At 50.0% G+C, this 20,026-nt stretch overlaps 1 protein-coding gene and 1 long non-coding RNA gene across 4 annotated transcripts in view; one reads left to right on the forward strand and one right to left on the reverse strand.

The window, feature by feature from the left end:
- Window positions 1-902, reverse strand: part of plxnb1b (plexin b1b) — a 63,190-nt gene extending 62,288 nt beyond the window's left edge. For both annotated transcript variants that reach the window (XM_049002418.1, XM_049002415.1), the window contains exon 1: window positions 550-902. The gene's annotated coding sequence lies outside the window, so the exon portion shown is untranslated. The remainder of the gene's footprint in view (window positions 1-549) is intronic.
- A 7,989-nt stretch (window positions 903-8,891) lies between these two features.
- Window positions 8,892-9,692, forward strand: LOC125725502 (uncharacterized). 2 transcript variants are annotated; one of them, XR_007387506.1, is made up of 3 exons: window positions 8,892-8,955; window positions 9,078-9,413; window positions 9,528-9,692. It is a non-coding gene; the product is annotated as an uncharacterized LOC125725502 (long non-coding RNA). The 2 variants fall into 2 exon arrangements; XR_007387507.1 differs by having other exon boundaries at window positions 8,919-8,959.
- Window positions 9,693-20,026: the final 10,334 nt, after the last annotated feature.

Raw genomic sequence — 20,026 nt, forward strand, 5'->3', positions numbered from 1 at the left:
AAGCGCTACCTTCATCTAAAACGCCTTGGAACACGGGATTCAGACTGCTACTGCTTGGCTTCAATATATAAATAATGTACAGTCTCCTTGCAAAGTTCAACAAGCTGCTCCGTTACTTTAACAGTATAGCCCGTTTCAGTTATTTTAAGCAATCTAATTTGTTACAACTTGTAGATAAGCTGAAAAGAACACCGTACTTAAAGAATGTCATTTAAACAACAAGCACTAAGCTCAGTGTTTCCCTGCTTAATTACTTCGTGAACAGGTGAATGAGACGCGATACCAGAAAACGAAACACAAGGCTACCGGACTGTGTCGCATTCCGAATAAAGTGCTCAAATTAAGTTTCATCTCGAAAAGTGAGTTCCAAGTTGAACGTCGTGAACGCATAGCAAATGAAAGGTGGACTGCTACATGGACGTACTAGCATCGCTAACGCGTGCGGGACAGAATAAAATCCAAAACCTAATCAAATCAACCATAAAAGTTCTTCTCTACACAAAAGATGCAATCGGAAAGCTTTCACGAAAATGCAGATAATTTTCTTACCTCAAAGAATGTAAACACTGACTCTTGTTAATATTTTTAAATCAATATCGCTCCAAAAGAAGTCCTTCTGACCTAGGTGGTGGCTGTACGGATGATCTGAACGCCAACTAATGCAATTTGTTAGCAACAAGCAGTTTCAGCTCCGGACAAATTTGTTTTCCATCCGCAAAAACGATCCCGGAATTTTAAGGATGACGAAAAAAATCCCATTCTTAGGAAAAACTCAGATTTCCAAAATTTAAGACCGGGCTGAGGCTGTCCTAACGCTGTGGGACACACATGGCTTTATGACACACTTCTCTAACGCAGCGATGAGCTCAAGGAACCGGCAAACGGCGTTTCTGAGGACGAACTACCTCACGGCACTTAAAAGGGGATGGGTCATATGGAGCGAAAAGGGCCCGGCGAGTGAGGGGCCCACCCCCTTCGCCGAGCGTGCGCTTAAAGGGGCAACCCGATTGGTACTTGGCAAAGCCTGGGCTCAGTGCATTTTACTGCTAGTTTTACTAAGCTTAAATAGAAATACGGGTGGTCTGGAATAATTATGCTCAATAATTAGAAAACGAACATATTACCAGAAAAATGTAATTTTTATTTAACAACGTGATGGGAAAATGTTGTATATGTACATATACATATACACACACATATATAAAATAGTTTATATATAAGTAGGCCTATGTGTTGGCTGCATATAATCACACTGTGGCCACGGTGTGTATATAAATAACAGGAAATGGAATTGTGGGTAGCTGGGATGCCATGGATATGCTGTGTCAGGGTGTATGCAATTTCCAATCCAGTTCCAGTAAACCACGCCCCTTGCTGCATCCGCTGGAGGGACATAAGATCACACTGTGATAGGCTGATTGGCAGCTAGCACAAAAATCCACTATATGTCATGTTGGTCACAACAAGCCGATTCAAAATATGCCAACGTTAGATTCATAACCGATAAAGGTGTATGCCACCCACACCAAAACACCATTACCGCTCTGTTCTAACAGAGAGGCTGAGTCGAGAAGCCTAGATGCAGAGCTGCATTAAGTAATTAAAATGTATTTATAAAGCACCTTTCACAGACCAGAGGTCACAAAGCGTGGTATTGACCTAAAACGATACATCTACGCTCGTACTTTGCTGAAAACCATACACTTGTACTACTAGGCTAGCTGAAGCTACGGTGTGTAATGTAGGTTGAACCAGCAAAGATCTGTATGCGTGTATTATGTCATAAGCCTAAGCAACCTTGGCACACATTTACTGCACAATGATGGCACCTTCCAGAATGAGAATTGTAATAATGATAATAATAAATTTTAATTACTTTAAGCACTTACTGGATAATTCATGTATAAATGATGTATATCAAACCACGTACGTATAATGTATATATAATGTATATAATGTATGTGTAATTTATGTATGATGTACGTCCAATCCATGTATATTCCCTCCCTCCTCCTCCCGTCCCCATAAGTGTCATATGGTGAAGCTGCAACTGTTTTTTCATTTACACGTGCCCCCGCATTGTGTGAATGTCAGTAAAGGTCGAATAATAATAATAATCCATCCATCCATCCATCCATTTTCCAAACCGCTTATCCTATTGGGTCGCGGGGGGTCCGGAGCCTATCCCGGAATCAATGGGCACGAGGCAGGGAACAACCCAGGATGGGGGGCCAGCCCACCGCAGGGCACACTCACACACCATTCACTCACACATGCACACCTACGGGCAATTCAGCAACTCCAATTAGCCTCAGCATGTTTTTGGACTGTGGGGGGAAACCGGAGTACCCGGAGGAAACCCCACGACGACACGGGGAGAACATGCAAACTCCGCACACATGTGACCCAGGCAGAGACTCGAACCCGGGTCCCAGAGGTGTGAGGCGACAGTGCTAACCACTGCACCACCATGCCGCCCCCTAATAATAATAATAATAATAATAATAATAATAGTCATAGAATAGGGAAATTATAAGCATCAAGTATCACTATCTCTTTATTACACATCTACACAAAGTTGATGTACACTTGACACATACCTGGTTAAAAACAACAACAAGGTTTAGGTCCTCAATAGAAGCCAAATTACCTGAGAGCAGTTAGCAGCCGTCAAGTTAGAAAAACAGTGTTTAATTGGCACAACATTAACCAATGAGAACCACTGATTGTAGCAAATGGGGAGGAGTTTACCAGATCTGGGTTGGAAATTGCATAGACATGCTGTGGCAGGGAGTCAGCAGGGCCTGCTTCCTCGGGAATTTGGCAACCTGCTGCCATAACTTTCTGTCGGGTGTCACCGGCCTGACAAAGACGATAGCTTCTGCAGGAAGTACTCCCCTTTCAATGATTCATGGGACTGGCCCGGCTTGCCTGTGTGTTTCCCAGTGGGTGCCACTAGCGGGCCGATGCTGTCACCCCCCTGGAGGTGTGAGGCATCCATGCAACCATGCTGGCCTTAAAAGAGGAAGGCCTACAGGAACATAGAAACAGGAGGGACATGGTGTTAAACCTCATCAAGAAGGCAAACCAGAGGGTCGATCTCCTCAGGCAATTAAATAAGTTAAGAGTCTGTTGTCAGTGTCACGTTCCGTTGAACATGGGTAAGGCGAACGAGCAGGTAAGCAGGCAGGAGGCAGGCAAAGTCGGGCAAACGGGGATTTATTGGGAACACGGGGAGCAGGAAATCTCACGCAGACTAACATCAATGACAGACAAGGAACCAGGGCAAGACGCGGACTGAAATACACAAGACGGAGCAAAATAACTAGACACAGCTGGGTACGATCAGGGAAGCACACGTGGATAATCAGGGGGGCGTGGCACACACGAGGATCGTACGAGCCGGGCGTGACAGTCAGCTCCTTGTATAATTTTACACCTTCATCCTGACATGTTCTATTACAGTTTGATCTACAGGAACAGATTCTGTCACTAAGAAAAGCCTGCAGTGAATTGTCACAAGAGCCTCAAACATCTCTGATGCTGCCCTTCTGTCAACTGAACGTTTCTCCATCCAACGTACCACTAAAAGTGCCAAAAGGATTACGGAGGCCCTCTCACATCCTGTGTGAGATCTGCTTCTGCCGCTTCCTTCAGGCAGACGACAGATAGCGCACCACAGAAATAACAACTTCTTACAAGTCCTGCTTACTCCCCAGTGCTATCAAACTCCTCAGCAGTTCCTCCAGCTTGTAATCACACAACAATGCAACATTTGCATATTTACATTTGTTAAAGGGTCCTTTCTACATCACATCTAGCCTAATAACCGGAAATACAATTTTTCAAGTTCATATTTTATACACTATACAACAGAATTCTTGAAATGTCAATATATTAAATAAAATGGAGTAACAGCCATACTTGCTTAAGTTATAGCCCAATAAATACCCAAAACAATATTATTTATAACAACCAGAAAGGGGTGGTTTGCATATCATACGACCACACATATACTTTGAATTTACCATCTATGGTCATTTGTGTGCAGCAACTGGGCAGGATCTCAGGCTCGTGCATCATACACATATTCACAGGATAGTTCTGACATTTCCGAGGGGAAATGTGTGTATACTGGGTTTGATAAGTCCGATTTTTTTGTGCATATACATTTTTTCATGATGAAGTTTGATAATGAGCCCCCCTATGGGTGAGTTCCCTATGCTGCGATGTTTTAAAGACCATTTTGGCTACGACGTTCTGGGGGAGCCTCAATGGACTCTTCAAGCCCCCTACCATGCAGGTCGCCTCACCTGATCTGGTGGCATGTCGGTCAGGGCAAGAGGGTATGAAGCTGGAGACATGGCCTAAGACATGGAATTACCGAAATCAGCAAACCTCTGGAATGGTTCCCTTGTGTATAAATCCAGCCCTCATTTATCGGCAAGTAACTGACCAGTTTTGAACCCTCAATTTCACTTTTGTTTTGTGTTCTAATATAATACCTTGTGCTAAGCTGCATTGAGGACTGTCCTTCCTTCATGCAGTGTAGACAGTTTGTCCCAGGTCTCATGGATAAACAATTTATAAGCTTCTTTGCTAAGAAGCCAGCATATTTTATAATCTGTCATCAAACTTACCTCACCATGCTGACGGAATTATAAATCTCTAGCTAAGTATCATAAAGGTCAGTATAACTAGGGATGAAACAGTTACCGTTTTTACCGAAATTTACCGGTAAATTTGCCGACCATGATCATGCTATCTGCAGAACACGCAGAAAGAAAATATCTTGCAAAGAGGAGCGACATCTCTAGCCTTTCACGTCATTTTCGTGAAGACCACTCTCTACTTTATAGCGAATACAATGTAAGTTAACTTTTAGCTCGATGCATGATGTGGGGACCTTGGAATGGGGGAAAGTGTAATATCGTATTGTCTTTAACTTAATAGCTGGTCAGTAATGTAATAGCATGTAAAAACGCTGCACGTTATCAGTAGTGTAATGGGGCCGGAAATGTTTGTCTATGTGCTGTTAAGAATGAATTACGGTAGGTTTGTTTTTGCATATTCTTAAATATGGTTTAAACCAGTTTATTTCCTTTATCGGTATGGCTTTTCCTATGATGGAGTATTAGGGCCACACTGAGGGGAAAAAATCCGAGATTTAGAGAACCAAGTCGTAATTTTGGGCTATGTTATGTTTTAGAGGAGAGACATTAGAACAGCCAGTTTAAAGACATAAGTGTAAAGGCGGGAACAAACCAGTCAGTTGTATTTTGATGCTAATTAAGTTTTTTTTTTTTTAATCGTTGCTTACTGCTGTATTTTATTGGCTACATTATTGTTATCTTCATGTTTAAAGTGCACAGTGATGCTAATTTTATTTGTGGTTTTCAATATAAACCCTGGTGAAATGATTTCGGTTTATGTATCAGACATTTTCACCCCATTTTAACAACACCAAAATAATACTGATAACTGTGATAATTTTGGTCACGATAATCGTGATATTAAATGCCCATACCGTATCTTCTCCACACCCGATGGATCCTTCGTATTCCGACATATCCCAAGATTCATTGCGCAGGAGTAAAGTGGGCGTGTCCTGGCTAGGCGATAGGAGCGACGGTTCGTGACTCACGCGTAAGGGCGGGAACAGCTGGTGACGCAAATAAGAAGTTATCAGTAGGGCAAATGGTGCCATTGACGACACTGTCTAGCTACACCTGGACGTCTACAAAACTTGGAGTTTTTTTGAAGGACAAAAATATGGTGAACATTCTGATTTCGCTCGGAAAACATTTCATCCACAGATACAAATTCCTGAGAGTTAAACCCCATATTAATGGAAGGAAGAATGATTTCAAACTTTGTAAATCTTTATATTATATGGATATCAAAAACGTCTTTCTCTAATTGAAATATACACTCTTTTGTAATAAGACCCTCTTAATGTTCATTTTATTTTCTATACATTCATTTTATGTTTTTTTTTATCTTGTTGAAGCTGATTCAACACGTATTTATGTTTGATATAGAAATTGTTTCTATTATGCCTTGATTGTTTGTATATTATGATTGAATTAAATAAAGATTATTAAAAAATTAATAAAAGCTACACCTTCGCAGATCGCGTCCTTCGAAGGATGCAGCCCCTGAACTCGGACACAGCCATTGTATTTATGAACAAAAAACATATGATGTTGCCATAATGCCGCCCAGGCCTAGCCAGCACTCCCTTCTCCCATTTGTCCCTAATCTGCATCCCTGAAATACGTATGCCTAAAGTGGGAAATCTGGTGATAGGACCAATTCAAGCTCAAATATCGAGGAAGAAATGCACGAGATCTTTAGCACGGGCGTGTTCAACCTTGTAAATGCTAAGGAGGTGATTCCTGGGATCGCCTCCTTCCGCAGGACTGATGTGTGAAATGCCGCAACAAAATTAAGTTCCTGGAGCGGTTAGTGTCGGACAAACTGAATAAAGTCAAAATAATTATACCTCAGTTTGCGATATTAAAATACTTGGGGGGGGGGGGATGCCTCTGCCCCTGTCCCTCATTCAGTGTCTGCAGAGCCCTGTACGTGCTCCGAAATTAATAATTAGATGCAAACACGAATGTTGTGTTTTTCTTACTCTGGCCGTTACTTTCGGGGTTACCACGTTTACGGGGCATATTCCACACAAAAGAACTAGCTGATATGATTTTCAAATGACATCTGAACTGTTGCATGCGTTTTTGTTAACAGAAAAATGCAACTATCTTTCGCTTAATAACCTTAGAAAATTTTTTAAGTTGCCTGAGACTGACCAACGCACATTTTGAATAGTTAAATATGTGCGCTATTAGATTCAGTGATGAAAAAGACGAAAAAAAATGAAATTTAGCTTTGAAAATTTGTACTGGCACTGATTTGGTAGAATCACCCCTGTGTCAAATTGCAGTCAGTGGCTTGTTGTTCTTTTTCTTTATTGGAAGCGTGATTTGTACGGATGGGCTCCTTTGAGTTGATTTCTGTGGATACGGATTATACACAATCTACGTGACACCAGACACACCACCATGCGTATTAGATTCATGACTCTGAAACTCTCCTTTCCCTCCCTCAAAATATCGAAGAGGAGGGCGGTACGTCCCTGTTAAATAAATGCATGCTGACGGAGTGGATGCCGAAATAAACGGACAGTTGGTGGTGGCCCACAGTGATTATAAAGAAGCAACTTGAGAGAGAAAAAAAGAAGTCTTATTTTTTTTTCAGCCCCATCTAGTTTGCCTCTAAGCACTGCCCCCCATTCAAGGGTCCGCCAGGGTACGCCACATTCATGTCCGGAACACTGCGCCATTCATCCGGCTCCAGCTTCCAACCTGCCTCGCTGAATATCAACGCAGGCAGAGGGGGAATGAAGGGTGTCCGGGGGGGGGGACCCCAGTCAATTCAACAGACATTACTCTGCATAAATAGGTGGTGCAGAAAACTGTAGAAAGAGGCACCTACATTCTGTTCGCATTTATAATCTGGAGTAACAGACATGAAGTTTTTTAAAAATTGTTTTATAACTGTTAAAATCATTCTCAACTAATCTCAACCATGAACCATTAATAAATATGCACTATATAGGTTCACAAATAACATTTTTAATTTTGCATGTACGCATGAAACTTCAAACTGAGAAATATCTTGTCTCTCTTTGAATATACACAAACAGATAAAGCTCCCGTCCTTTAAGACAGCATATTACTGCCATTGTTGTAGCAGTAGCTTTGCGGTACAGTCACGGCATACTTGGGGTAGGAAACAACAGCCGTGCAAGCGGTTAGCAGGCGGCGTAGCCACTGGTGCATTTGCCCCTGGTCTGCTTGACTGAAAGGCTCTGTTGCCTCTCTGTGATCGGAGGGGTAGGAGCTCAAAGGTGAAGCATTCGAATATAGTTCACGGCTGAAGGAGATGAATATATGTCAGTGTTTCAAAGTGCCACCTACTGCTTTCGTATCTTTTGTATCTTCTTGCTTCTTGCGTCTAGCTTCTCCTCCCGTTTGTCATTTACTTCTCAGTAATGCTGGAAACTAACAAAAAAGTTGGAAAAAGTTAACGCATTTCACTTACATGCCATACTAAAATCTACCAATAGATGTCAATCTTGCCCCTATAATTGTAATGAAGCCACATGACTTTGGCTGTTGGTTACTGTGTTGGGGCAAAGCAGGTGATCCCAAATGACCTGCTTTTGCACACTTGTGATTAAATTTAGCTTGCCGTCAGTAAATCAAATCTTAAATACATTCTTTAAAAATATCCTAAATAAATAATTTATATTTTACTTATTGACATTTGGGATGAATGATAGTATGCCGCTTTATGTAAACAGGTCACTCATATGTATATGTGTCTGTGTGCCTCATGGAGAGTGGTGTTTGGTAGGTGAAGAGTAGCATTCCAAGGTATTTGTACTCATACTTGCAGAAATGGCAAATAATAAAGGACAGTTTCATTTGAATGATTTCATAAATCAAACATTGTTGGTGCCAAATGGGAAACTTGAACTGTAATGCTAAATATCAGGTAATAGCTACGTAGTGGAAAGAAGCAGGTGAAAATGTGTGTTCCAGTCTGCAAACATATCGAAGGCTGTCTGCAAACCAAGAACTGGTTAAACTTTGTGGCACCACAAAGCTAAACCTGCTCATGAACGCAAGGTGTGAAGCATAGTGAAACCACATTGCACATGTGCTAAATGTAGAACCGCTGCTGTGTTGGTTAAGCGGCCTGTGATCACAGCCACCTAAATGTCAATAGAGTTTCATGCCTGGGCAGAATTGAGTGCACATGTCATCAAGAGCTTTCTTATTGCCCTTATAAGGTAATTTCCACCTCAATAAATTTCCAGCATGAAACACTGAATGACAGCAGTTGTCATCATGGAGAGATTCATTGTGCTCTTTGCGTTGTGTTGTAAGTACGTATTTTACAGCTCTGTTTATTTGCATATTTGATTCAGGACCTTTGAAATGCATCTGCAAGGGTATTTTATTGGTTGCTTGGTATGTATTTACCTTTGCCTTCTGTTTCTTCAGGTCAAGACAAATTGGTCCACTCAGCTGTCAGGGAAGTCAGTGTTGGGGAAACAGTCGTACTGGACTGCGACCTAAAAATGTGGAATAGCACAGTTGTGTGGCTTGGACAGCGCTGGGGAGAGGTTCCTTTCATTATACTGACTAAGGAAAATAACATTGACAAATACTTCCATGGCTATGACAAACGTTTTTCGATTGAACATAATCAAATCAGTAATTTGTCCAGCCTGAAGATTTGCAACATTACTGATGCAGACCTGGGACTTTTCTACTGTGCGCAATATTTTTTTTTAATTCATATGATTATAGGTTCTTCGTACAATCTGACACTTGCAGGTAAATGTATGCTATGTGATGATGTGAAATGATGTGATCTTGTAAAATTCACGAGACAGACACAGTTATGTTATCAGCAGGCTAATGCAGAAACCTTTTCCCTTTTTTATTGAGAATTCACAGAAAATTCAGCGCCTCCGCTCACCACAGTGCCGCATCACCCAGCGATGTGCTCTGACCCCGGAGGCCTGTCCACGGCTGCAGTGACCGCTCTAATCTCTGCTTTGGTGGTCGGCCTGCTCTCCTCCGCTGGTTTTTATCTTTATACTCTCTGTCGAAGAAAAGGCAAGAATTTTAGCTACACATGCGGACATTTACATCAGACCGACTATCATTTGGTGTTTTTGTGATCACTGCCTTTACCTGGACAAAAAAACATCTTACTTATTGAGCTACTGGAAACCATTTTTCCCCACAGAGCTGTTCTACTACTGTAAAAAAAAATTAATACATTTTGAATTTTTATGCACATTCTATTTGCCAAGCACATAGTGCAAAGCTTATAAAAACAACAAACTTAAAATGTAGGTTGTGAATATAAAAAATAACTATCCTGTTTGATATTAGATGGTGACAAGAACCAAGAGACTGACCTTCAGCAAAATGACCTGGATGAAAAGGAAGGAACAGTTCAGGTATTTCACGTAATTTATAATGATGGCAATAATGCCCCTTCATAATCATACCAATGTGGCAGTAAGGCCAAAATAATTGATTATAAATGTATTTATACCTAGGTGTCAAACAGGGCAAAAAATTTAGCATATATAGTACTGTGCAAAAGTCTTAGGCAGTCCAAAGAAATGTTTAAAGCTGTTTATCTGGGTAGCAAGTGTACTTTGGCTTAGAACAAAAAACACAATTTAACATTAGAACATGTGCAAATTAAGAGTAAGAGTAATTAAAAGTAAACTAGTAATAATTTCTTCCATTTTCTCAAAAGTTACTGATATCTAGTTGGATGGCTAGATGAACACCACTTCAGTTCCCAAACTTCTCCTCAGGGGAACCTCATCCGTTCCATGATTTTGTTAAATTTCACCAACAGCTCAATTAAATAATTAAATATATTGGTTTAAAAAGTCAGTGAGAGATTGACTAGCTGTATGAGGTGTGCTAGTGGCCAAGTCAAAAAATACATGGCTGCACTGGACGGTAGCTGCAAATACTAGGATGATTTAGCAGAGAGTCTGAAATGGCTAAGCTGACACACAGGCATAAAATCATAGTTTTACACCAACACGAGGATAATCTAAATATCAATAATCTAAACATCATTTTCTTTGCCTGCCTAAGACTTTTGCACAGTACTGTGGTGTTGCAGAGCTTTGTGAGACAGTGGCAGTAGAGTATAGCCAGTGTGTTTGGTGTTTATCAGTCGGCTAAAAATTTCTGGGTTGGTCAAGCTAAATCCAGCAGCATAACAGCTTCTTTTATAGCAAAAACGTTTTTTTTTTCTCTGTTGTTTTTCTATATTCAGTGAGAATCAGTGTAACTTTCTTTCCTAGACATAAACACAACTTGTGACTGAGCACAGATTTTCAATGCAGGAGGAAGTTTAAGAATATAATTTGTCGATAAAGTGCGTCTTTTACTGAGCTGCTCAAGAATATAGACTAAACCTGTGCGTCAATCCATTCTTCTCCCAACGGCTTTCTGTGAGCACAGTCCAGGGCTGGCTATCAATAAACAATAAGCAGATCTTACATCTTAAATTTCCTCTCATCATGGAGGCACTAATGCACAGTCTTGTTTTCATGGAGTTGATTTTTTGTTTTATCTTGAAGTTGATTTTGTTGCTTCCTTTGTTGTATATGTTCATATATGTTCATGTTACGTATGATCTTAGATAAACAATGATCTGCAGCAGGAAAAGCAGAAGGGAAATTAAATGAAATAGTGAGAAAAGATGAGTCATTAACACGTCGTTATTAGTGCAGCTGCTCGCCTACGAAGGGGATTATTATGCGAGACCCTCATCTCAGGATGGAAATAATGTCTTGTGCATTTAAATGCAAATGATGTGTTTCTGTGTTGAGTTTGGTGCAGCCATGTTTTATGTCTGCTGTGTGGAAGAACTGCACGTGTGCCCTGGCTTGTTGCATGTTAGGCATGAGGCTGATGATATATTCTCCACAATATGTTGATATATATAAAGATATCGCCCTTTAGAGAGTGATCATCCCCTAGCAGAGCATGGTTTTTTTTAGAATTACCTTTTAATTCTAGAATAAATTACCACATTTGCACTCTTCAGTTACTTATTATAGTGACATCATTGTGTCATTAATAGTTCATGTTTCATTATTCTTTAAAATATTCTTTTTTTTTGTAGGAAAAAGATGAAGAGGTCGTATACAGCGCCATATATATCAACCAAGGCCGCAGCCAAAAAACAAGAAACATACAGATCTAATTAAAAAAGAAAAACATAGAAAAATACATTTAAAAACTAATAAAACTGGCTACTATATAATTTACACCATCAGTTACATATTTTGCACTATCGCTGATTTAAACTCACTGTAGTTTACATGAATCTTTAGTTTTACATGAAACTGAAGTGTATAAGCTGTAAATGAAACTTGTAATGTAGCATAGTTTTATTCTATAAAAATGTATTTTGTTTATTTACAGATAATATGTATATACACTCATATATTCACTTGTCCTTGTTAGTCTTTATGTTGTCCTATAGTTCATGGCTGTATGTTATGTATTCTGCATGTAGTGTTTGTTGTCAGGAATTATCTCTGCCTTAAGCTGGCTTGTCTTTGTCCTCTTTCCCTATGTACCTTCTGCATAAATGACATGCAGTTGTTAATTACAGCACAATACTAAGGTTCCCGGGATCTTCAGGTTACATAGAGTAACTCTTCTGTGCATCTGTGTTGCAGATCATCCGCAGAGATAAGTCAAGGTATTTTCAGTAGTGTTGGGGCCCACGGACGTGTGGCTGAAACCGCATAAAACATCAGAATTAAAATTTCCGACCACAGCTGATTACTTAGCTACCGGATGTTCAGCCTGTATATGTTTCGAAAAGTCTTTTACAAGACAACAGTGCAAAGTTGCATGCTTTAATGTCAATGCAAATTTCAAATGAAAGGAAATTATATTTGTTGGAAAATGTTGCAGCCTCGATAATGAAGGAATTAAATTTCATATTAATTTCTCTGTGAAAATGTGAACTACCTTGAATACAATTGATAAATGTTTTTTTTTATGTGTGTGTGACTGATCAACTTTCACACCTTTCTGCAGGACAAGACCTTTGTATTAAAAACCTTAGTGTTGCACCACACAGTTGTTTACTGACAGGTTAGACATCAAACACCCCCTAAATTTGGCCGACCGGTACTTTTTGTGAGCTGGGGGAGGGTCCCCCTTGGTAAAAAAAGAGCACTAGGACCATCAGGGTGGGGAGGCATTGATTGAGGTTCTCAGGCACTGCCAGCCCTGAACTGAGGGACAAAACAGTTATATTTAGGTATATGTATATATATGTATATATATATATATATATATATGTATATATATGTATGTATATATTAGTAACACCACAAAAACAAGGGACTAGTTGTCATGCCCGGCTCGTCCGCTCCTCCTGTGTGCCACGCCCCCTAATTACCCACGTGTGATTTCCTGATCCTGCCCAGTCGTGTCTTGTTTCCTGCTGCCTTGTTCCGTGTATTTAAGTCCTGGTCTCCCCAGTTTGCTTTGTCTGTCATTGATGTTAGTTGGCGTTCCATGTCTCCTGCTCCCCGTTCCCCGATTAAACCCCCATTTTCCCGTATCCCGCTTGTCTGCTTGCTCCTTCCGCACGATCGCCGTTCTCCGCTCGCGATCGTTGCCCTCGACCCGTGACAGAATGACAGACCCAACAAAGAAAAGGAGACGCAGGGGAAGGCGAATCCCGGAAGCGCCGCCTCTTTATCTGGGCGCCTGCTCGCTCTCCAGCCCCGGGCTCCGTCAGGAGGAAGAGGAGCTCGTCCTGGGTCCCGACCTGGGACTGTACGGTCTGGGTCCCTGCTCCGTGGCCAGGCTCTGGGCTCCAAGTGAGGATGAAGAGGACGAGTCCTTCGTCTTCCCAGACCTGGAGCCCCTCCCCACGGAACTGCTGCCGCCCCTCGAGCGGTGTGATTACCGGCCCGAGCGGCTGGCTAGCCGAGGTGTCAGAGCGATGAGGGACGTTATTCCCCGGGTACCCCGCGCTCTGATAAGGGCTACTTCTGCCCTACCCGCGCCGGACGTCTCAGTTCCACCTCCCGCGGCAGCCACCCCGGAGGCGTATCCCTCGCCTCTCCCAGGGAAGACGGCAGCCCTCGCCAATCAATTCTTCGCCCTCCAGGGGCTGTTCTGGAGGGCGTTAGCGGAGGTGGCACCTCCAGTGAGCGACGAGGTAGAAGCGCTCACTGTCCGTCTGAGAAGGGGCTTCGACACGTTTACTCCCGCCTCCGAGCGGGAGGACCTCGACCGGCTGGCAGGGGACCTCAAACAGCTTCTCCAGCTACAGAGGGCCTCTGTTTCCCCGTCGGAGCAGCCGACTCTGACGGCGGACCCCGCTCCCGTGCAGCCGCCATTGCCGGCGGACCCCGCTCCCGTGCAGCCGCCATTGCCGGCGGACCCCGCTCCCGTGCAGCCGCCATTGCCGGCGGACCCCGCTCCCGTGCAGCCGCCTGCGCAGCCGCCTTCGCCGCTGCCGCCGCCTGCGCAGCCGCCGCCTGCGCAGCCGCCTTCGCTGCCTGCTGCAGCTCCCGGGCAGGCGCCCCCACTGCAGCAACCTGCAGCTCCCGGGCCGGCGCCCCCACTGCAGCCACCTGCAGCTCCCGGGCCGGCGCCCCCACTGCAGCCACCTCCTGTTCCTGACCGCGCTCCAGTTCCTGCAGAGGCGCCCCCACTGCAGCCAGCTCCTGTTCCTGACCGCGTTCCAGTTCCTGACCGCGCTCCAGTTCCTGCAGAGGCACCCCCTCTGCAGCCGCCTGCTGCAGCTCCCGGGCAGGCGCCCCCACTGCAGCCAGCTCCTGTTCCTGACCGCGCTCCTGTTCCTGACCGCGCTCCTGTTCCTGTCCAGGCGCCCCCACTGCAGCAACCTGCAGCTCCCGGGCAGGCGCCCCCACTGCAGCCACCTGCAGCTCCTGACCGCGCTCCTGTCCCTTCTCCCCCTGTGACAGTTTCTCCCTCGCCCCGGCGAACTCGACCCCGACCTGGGGTCATGTCTGGGTCCCGTAAAGGGAGGGGACACAGACGCAGGGCTGGGGTCCCGCCCGCCCTGCCCCCTGGCTCGCCCTGCCTCGCCTGCGCTGGGGCTCGGTTGGCGCCTGCAGGTCCTGGCCCTCCGGGTCGGCTGTCGCCTGCGGGTCCCTCTCCGGTGCCTCGTCGCCCTGCCTCGCTCCCCCCTCCGGTGCCTGGTCGGTCGCCGGGGGGCTCCCCGACGGCGGCTCCTCGGTCGCCTGCGGGGCCCCTACCTGCGGCCCGTCGGAGGACGTCGCCGCCTGCGGCGGCTCCCCCCCTCGCCTTGGCTTCGCCCTGGCCCCTTCCAGCTCCCTCGTCCCCTTCCCCGGTGCTCCGTCCTGCTCCCTCCCTGGCCCCTCCGCGGGTCCCTCGCCCTGTCTCCTCTGCCCCTCCGAGGTCCCCTCCGGCTCCGGCCTCCCGGCCGCCTGCGGCCCCTCCGGCTGCCGCCCGTCGCCCGCTGGGGCTCCCACGGGCTCCCTTTGTTCCCCCGCCTTCTCTCCCTTCTCTCCTGCCCTGGTCCCTCCTTTGTTTGTTACTCCTGCCGTCTTTCCTCCTTTCTCCGTTCCTCGTTCCTTTGTTCCTCCCGTCTCTGCTCCTTGTGTTCCTCCTTCTCCCTCTGGCTTCCCTCCGTTCACTCCCGGTCCTTTTGTCCCGCCTGTTCCCTCTGTGTCTCCCTTTCTGGTCTGTCTCTCCGCTTTCCCGGCCCTTTGTCGGCTCCTGTCCTATGTTCTGTCTCTTGCCTTGTTTTGTGCTTCGGTCCTGTTCCCCGTCGTGCGTTAATTCTGTTCTTGTTTTCCAGGTCCTGTTCTGCCTCGTCCCGTCCGTCGCCCCCTTCCTTGGCGCGCCCGGTGTAGCGCGCCTTTGGGGGGGGGTTCTGTCATGCCCGGCTCGTCCGCTCCTCCTGTGTGCCACGCCCCCTAATTACCCACGTGTGATTTCCTGATCCTGCCCAGTCGTGTCTTGTTTCCTGCTGCCTTGTTCCGTGTATTTAAGTCCTGGTCTCCCCAGTTTGCTTTGTCTGTCATTGATGTTAGTTGGCGTTCCATGTCTCCTGCTCCCCGTTCCCCGATTAAACCCCCATTTTCCCGTATCCCGCTTGTCTGCTTGCTCCTTCCGCACGATCGCCGTTCTCCGCTCGCGATCGTTGCCCTCGACCCGTGACAGAATGACAGACCCAACAAAGAAAAGGAGACGCAGGGGAAGGCGAATCCCGGAAGCGCCGCCTCTTTATCTGGGCGCCTGCTCGCTCTCCAGCCCCGGGCTCCGTCAGGAGGAAGAGGAGCTCGTCCTGGGTCCCGACCTGGGACTGTACGGTCTGGGTCCCTGCTCCGTGGCCAGGCTCTGGGCTCCAAGTGAGGATGAAGAGGACGAGTCCTTCGTCTTCCCAGACCTGGAGCCCCTCCCCACGGAACTGCTGCCGCCCCTCGAGCGGTGTGATTACCGGCCCGAGCGGCTGGCTAGCCGAGGTGTCAGAGCGATGAGGGACGTTATTCCCCGGGTACCCCGCGCTCTGATAAGGGCTACTTCTGCCCTACCCGCGCCGGACGTCTCAGTTCCACCTCCCGCGGCAGCCACCCCGGAGGCGTATCCCTCGCCTCTCCCAGGGAAGACGGCAGCCCTCGCCAATCAATTCTTCGCCCTCCAGGGGCTGTTCTGGAGGGCGTTAGCGGAGGTGGCACCTCCAGTGAGCGACGAGGTAGAAGCGCTCACTGTCCGTCTGAGAAGGGGCTTCGACACGTTTACTCCCGCCTCCGAGCGGGAGGACCTCGACCGGCTGGCAGGGGACCTCAAACAGCTTCTCCAGCTACAGAGGGCCTCTGTTTCCCCGTCGGAGCAGCCGACTCTGACGGCGGACCCCGCTCCCGTGCAGCCGCCATTGCCGGCGGACCCCGCTCCCGTGCAGCCGCCATTGCCGGCGGACCCCGCTCCCGTGCAGCCGCCATTGCCGGCGGACCCCGCTCCCGTGCAGCCGCCTGCGCAGCCGCCTTCGCCGCTGCCGCCGCCTGCGCAGCCGCCGCCTGCGCAGCCGCCTTCGCTGCCTGCTGCAGCTCCCGGGCAGGCGCCCCCACTGCAGCAACCTGCAGCTCCCGGGCCGGCGCCCCCACTGCAGCCACCTGCAGCTCCCGGGCCGGCGCCCCCACTGCAGCCACCTCCTGTTCCTGACCGCGCTCCAGTTCCTGCAGAGGCGCCCCCACTGCAGCCAGCTCCTGTTCCTGACCGCGTTCCAGTTCCTGACCGCGCTCCAGTTCCTGCAGAGGCACCCCCTCTGCAGCCGCCTGCTGCAGCTCCCGGGCAGGCGCCCCCACTGCAGCCAGCTCCTGTTCCTGACCGCGCTCCTGTTCCTGACCGCGCTCCTGTTCCTGTCCAGGCGCCCCCACTGCAGCAACCTGCAGCTCCCGGGCAGGCGCCCCCACTGCAGCCACCTGCAGCTCCTGACCGCGCTCCTGTCCCTTCTCCCCCTGTGACAGTTTCTCCCTCGCCCCGGCGAACTCGACCCCGACCTGGGGTCATGTCTGGGTCCCGTAAAGGGAGGGGACACAGACGCAGGGCTGGGGTCCCGCCCGCCCTGCCCCCTGGCTCGCCCTGCCTCGCCTGCGCTGGGGCTCGGTTGGCGCCTGCAGGTCCTGGCCCTCCGGGTCGGCTGTCGCCTGCGGGTCCCTCTCCGGTGCCTCGTCGCCCTGCCTCGCTCCCCCCTCCGGTGCCTGGTCGGTCGCCGGGGGGCTCCCCGACGGCGGCTCCTCGGTCGCCTGCGGGGCCCCTACCTGCGGCCCGTCGGAGGACGTCGCCGCCTGCGGCGGCTCCCCCCCTCGCCTTGGCTTCGCCCTGGCCCCTTCCAGCTCCCTCGTCCCCTTCCCCGGTGCTCCGTCCTGCTCCCTCCCTGGCCCCTCCGCGGGTCCCTCGCCCTGTCTCCTCTGCCCCTCCGAGGTCCCCTCCGGCTCCGGCCTCCCGGCCGCCTGCGGCCCCTCCGGCTGCCGCCCGTCGCCCGCTGGGGCTCCCACGGGCTCCCTTTGTTCCCCCGCCTTCTCTCCCTTCTCTCCTGCCCTGGTCCCTCCTTTGTTTGTTACTCCTGCCGTCTTTCCTCCTTTCTCCGTTCCTCGTTCCTTTGTTCCTCCCGTCTCTGCTCCTTGTGTTCCTCCTTCTCCCTCTGGCTTCCCTCCGTTCACTCCCGGTCCTTTTGTCCCGCCTGTTCCCTCTGTGTCTCCCTTTCTGGTCTGTCTCTCCGCTTTCCCGGCCCTTTGTCGGCTCCTGTCCTATGTTCTGTCTCTTGCCTTGTTTTGTGCTTCGGTCCTGTTCCCCGTCGTGCGTTAATTCTGTTCTTGTTTTCCAGGTCCTGTTCTGCCTCGTCCCGTCCGTCGCCCCCTTCCTTGGCGCGCCCGGTGTAGCGCGCCTTTGGGGGGGGGTTCTGTCATGCCCGGCTCGTCCGCTCCTCCTGTGTGCCACGCCCCCTAATTACCCACGTGTGATTTCCTGATCCTGCCCAGTCGTGTCTTGTTTCCTGCTGCCTTGTTCCGTGTATTTAAGTCCTGGTCTCCCCAGTTTGCTTTGTCTGTCATTGATGTTAGTTGGCGTTCCATGTCTCCTGCTCCCCGTTCCCCGATTAAACCCCCATTTTCCCGTATCCCGCTTGTCTGCTTGCTCCTTCCGCACGATCGCCGTTCTCCGCTCGCGATCGTTGCCCTCGACCCGTGACAGAATGACAGACCCAACAAAGAAAAGGAGACGCAGGGGAAGGCGAATCCCGGAAGCGCCGCCTCTTTATCTGGGCGCCTGCTCGCTCTCCAGCCCCGGGCTCCGTCAGGAGGAAGAGGAGCTCGTCCTGGGTCCCGACCTGGGACTGTACGGTCTGGGTCCCTGCTCCGTGGCCAGGCTCTGGGCTCCAAGTGAGGATGAAGAGGACGAGTCCTTCGTCTTCCCAGACCTGGAGCCCCTCCCCACGGAACTGCTGCCGCCCCTCGAGCGGTGTGATTACCGGCCCGAGCGGCTGGCTAGCCGAGGTGTCAGAGCGATGAGGGACGTTATTCCCCGGGTACCCCGCGCTCTGATAAGGGCTACTTCTGCCCTACCCGCGCCGGACGTCTCAGTTCCACCTCCCGCGGCAGCCACCCCGGAGGCGTATCCCTCGCCTCTCCCAGGGAAGACGGCAGCCCTCGCCAATCAATTCTTCGCCCTCCAGGGGCTGTTCTGGAGGGCGTTAGCGGAGGTGGCACCTCCAGTGAGCGACGAGGTAGAAGCGCTCACTGTCCGTCTGAGAAGGGGCTTCGACACGTTTACTCCCGCCTCCGAGCGGGAGGACCTCGACCGGCTGGCAGGGGACCTCAAACAGCTTCTCCAGCTACAGAGGGCCTCTGTTTCCCCGTCGGAGCAGCCGACTCTGACGGCGGACCCCGCTCCCGTGCAGCCGCCATTGCCGGCGGACCCCGCTCCCGTGCAGCCGCCATTGCCGGCGGACCCCGCTCCCGTGCAGCCGCCATTGCCGGCGGACCCCGCTCCCGTGCAGCCGCCTGCGCAGCCGCCTTCGCCGCTGCCGCCGCCTGCGCAGCCGCCGCCTGCGCAGCCGCCTTCGCTGCCTGCTGCAGCTCCCGGGCAGGCGCCCCCACTGCAGCAACCTGCAGCTCCCGGGCCGGCGCCCCCACTGCAGCCACCTGCAGCTCCCGGGCCGGCGCCCCCACTGCAGCCACCTCCTGTTCCTGACCGCGCTCCAGTTCCTGCAGAGGCGCCCCCACTGCAGCCAGCTCCTGTTCCTGACCGCGTTCCAGTTCCTGACCGCGCTCCAGTTCCTGCAGAGGCACCCCCTCTGCAGCCGCCTGCTGCAGCTCCCGGGCAGGCGCCCCCACTGCAGCCAGCTCCTGTTCCTGACCGCGCTCCTGTTCCTGACCGCGCTCCTGTTCCTGTCCAGGCGCCCCCACTGCAGCAACCTGCAGCTCCCGGGCAGGCGCCCCCACTGCAGCCACCTGCAGCTCCTGACCGCGCTCCTGTCCCTTCTCCCCCTGTGACAGTTTCTCCCTCGCCCCGGCGAACTCGACCCCGACCTGGGGTCATGTCTGGGTCCCGTAAAGGGAGGGGACACAGACGCAGGGCTGGGGTCCCGCCCGCCCTGCCCCCTGGCTCGCCCTGCCTCGCCTGCGCTGGGGCTCGGTTGGCGCCTGCAGGTCCTGGCCCTCCGGGTCGGCTGTCGCCTGCGGGTCCCTCTCCGGTGCCTCGTCGCCCTGCCTCGCTCCCCCCTCCGGTGCCTGGTCGGTCGCCGGGGGGCTCCCCGACGGCGGCTCCTCGGTCGCCTGCGGGGCCCCTACCTGCGGCCCGTCGGAGGACGTCGCCGCCTGCGGCGGCTCCCCCCCTCGCCTTGGCTTCGCCCTGGCCCCTTCCAGCTCCCTCGTCCC

The sequence above is a fragment of the Brienomyrus brachyistius genome, unplaced genomic scaffold (assembly GCF_023856365.1).
Source record: "Brienomyrus brachyistius isolate T26 unplaced genomic scaffold, BBRACH_0.4 scaffold68, whole genome shotgun sequence".
In the NCBI taxonomy this organism is placed as follows: domain Eukaryota; kingdom Metazoa; phylum Chordata; class Actinopteri; order Osteoglossiformes; family Mormyridae; genus Brienomyrus; species Brienomyrus brachyistius.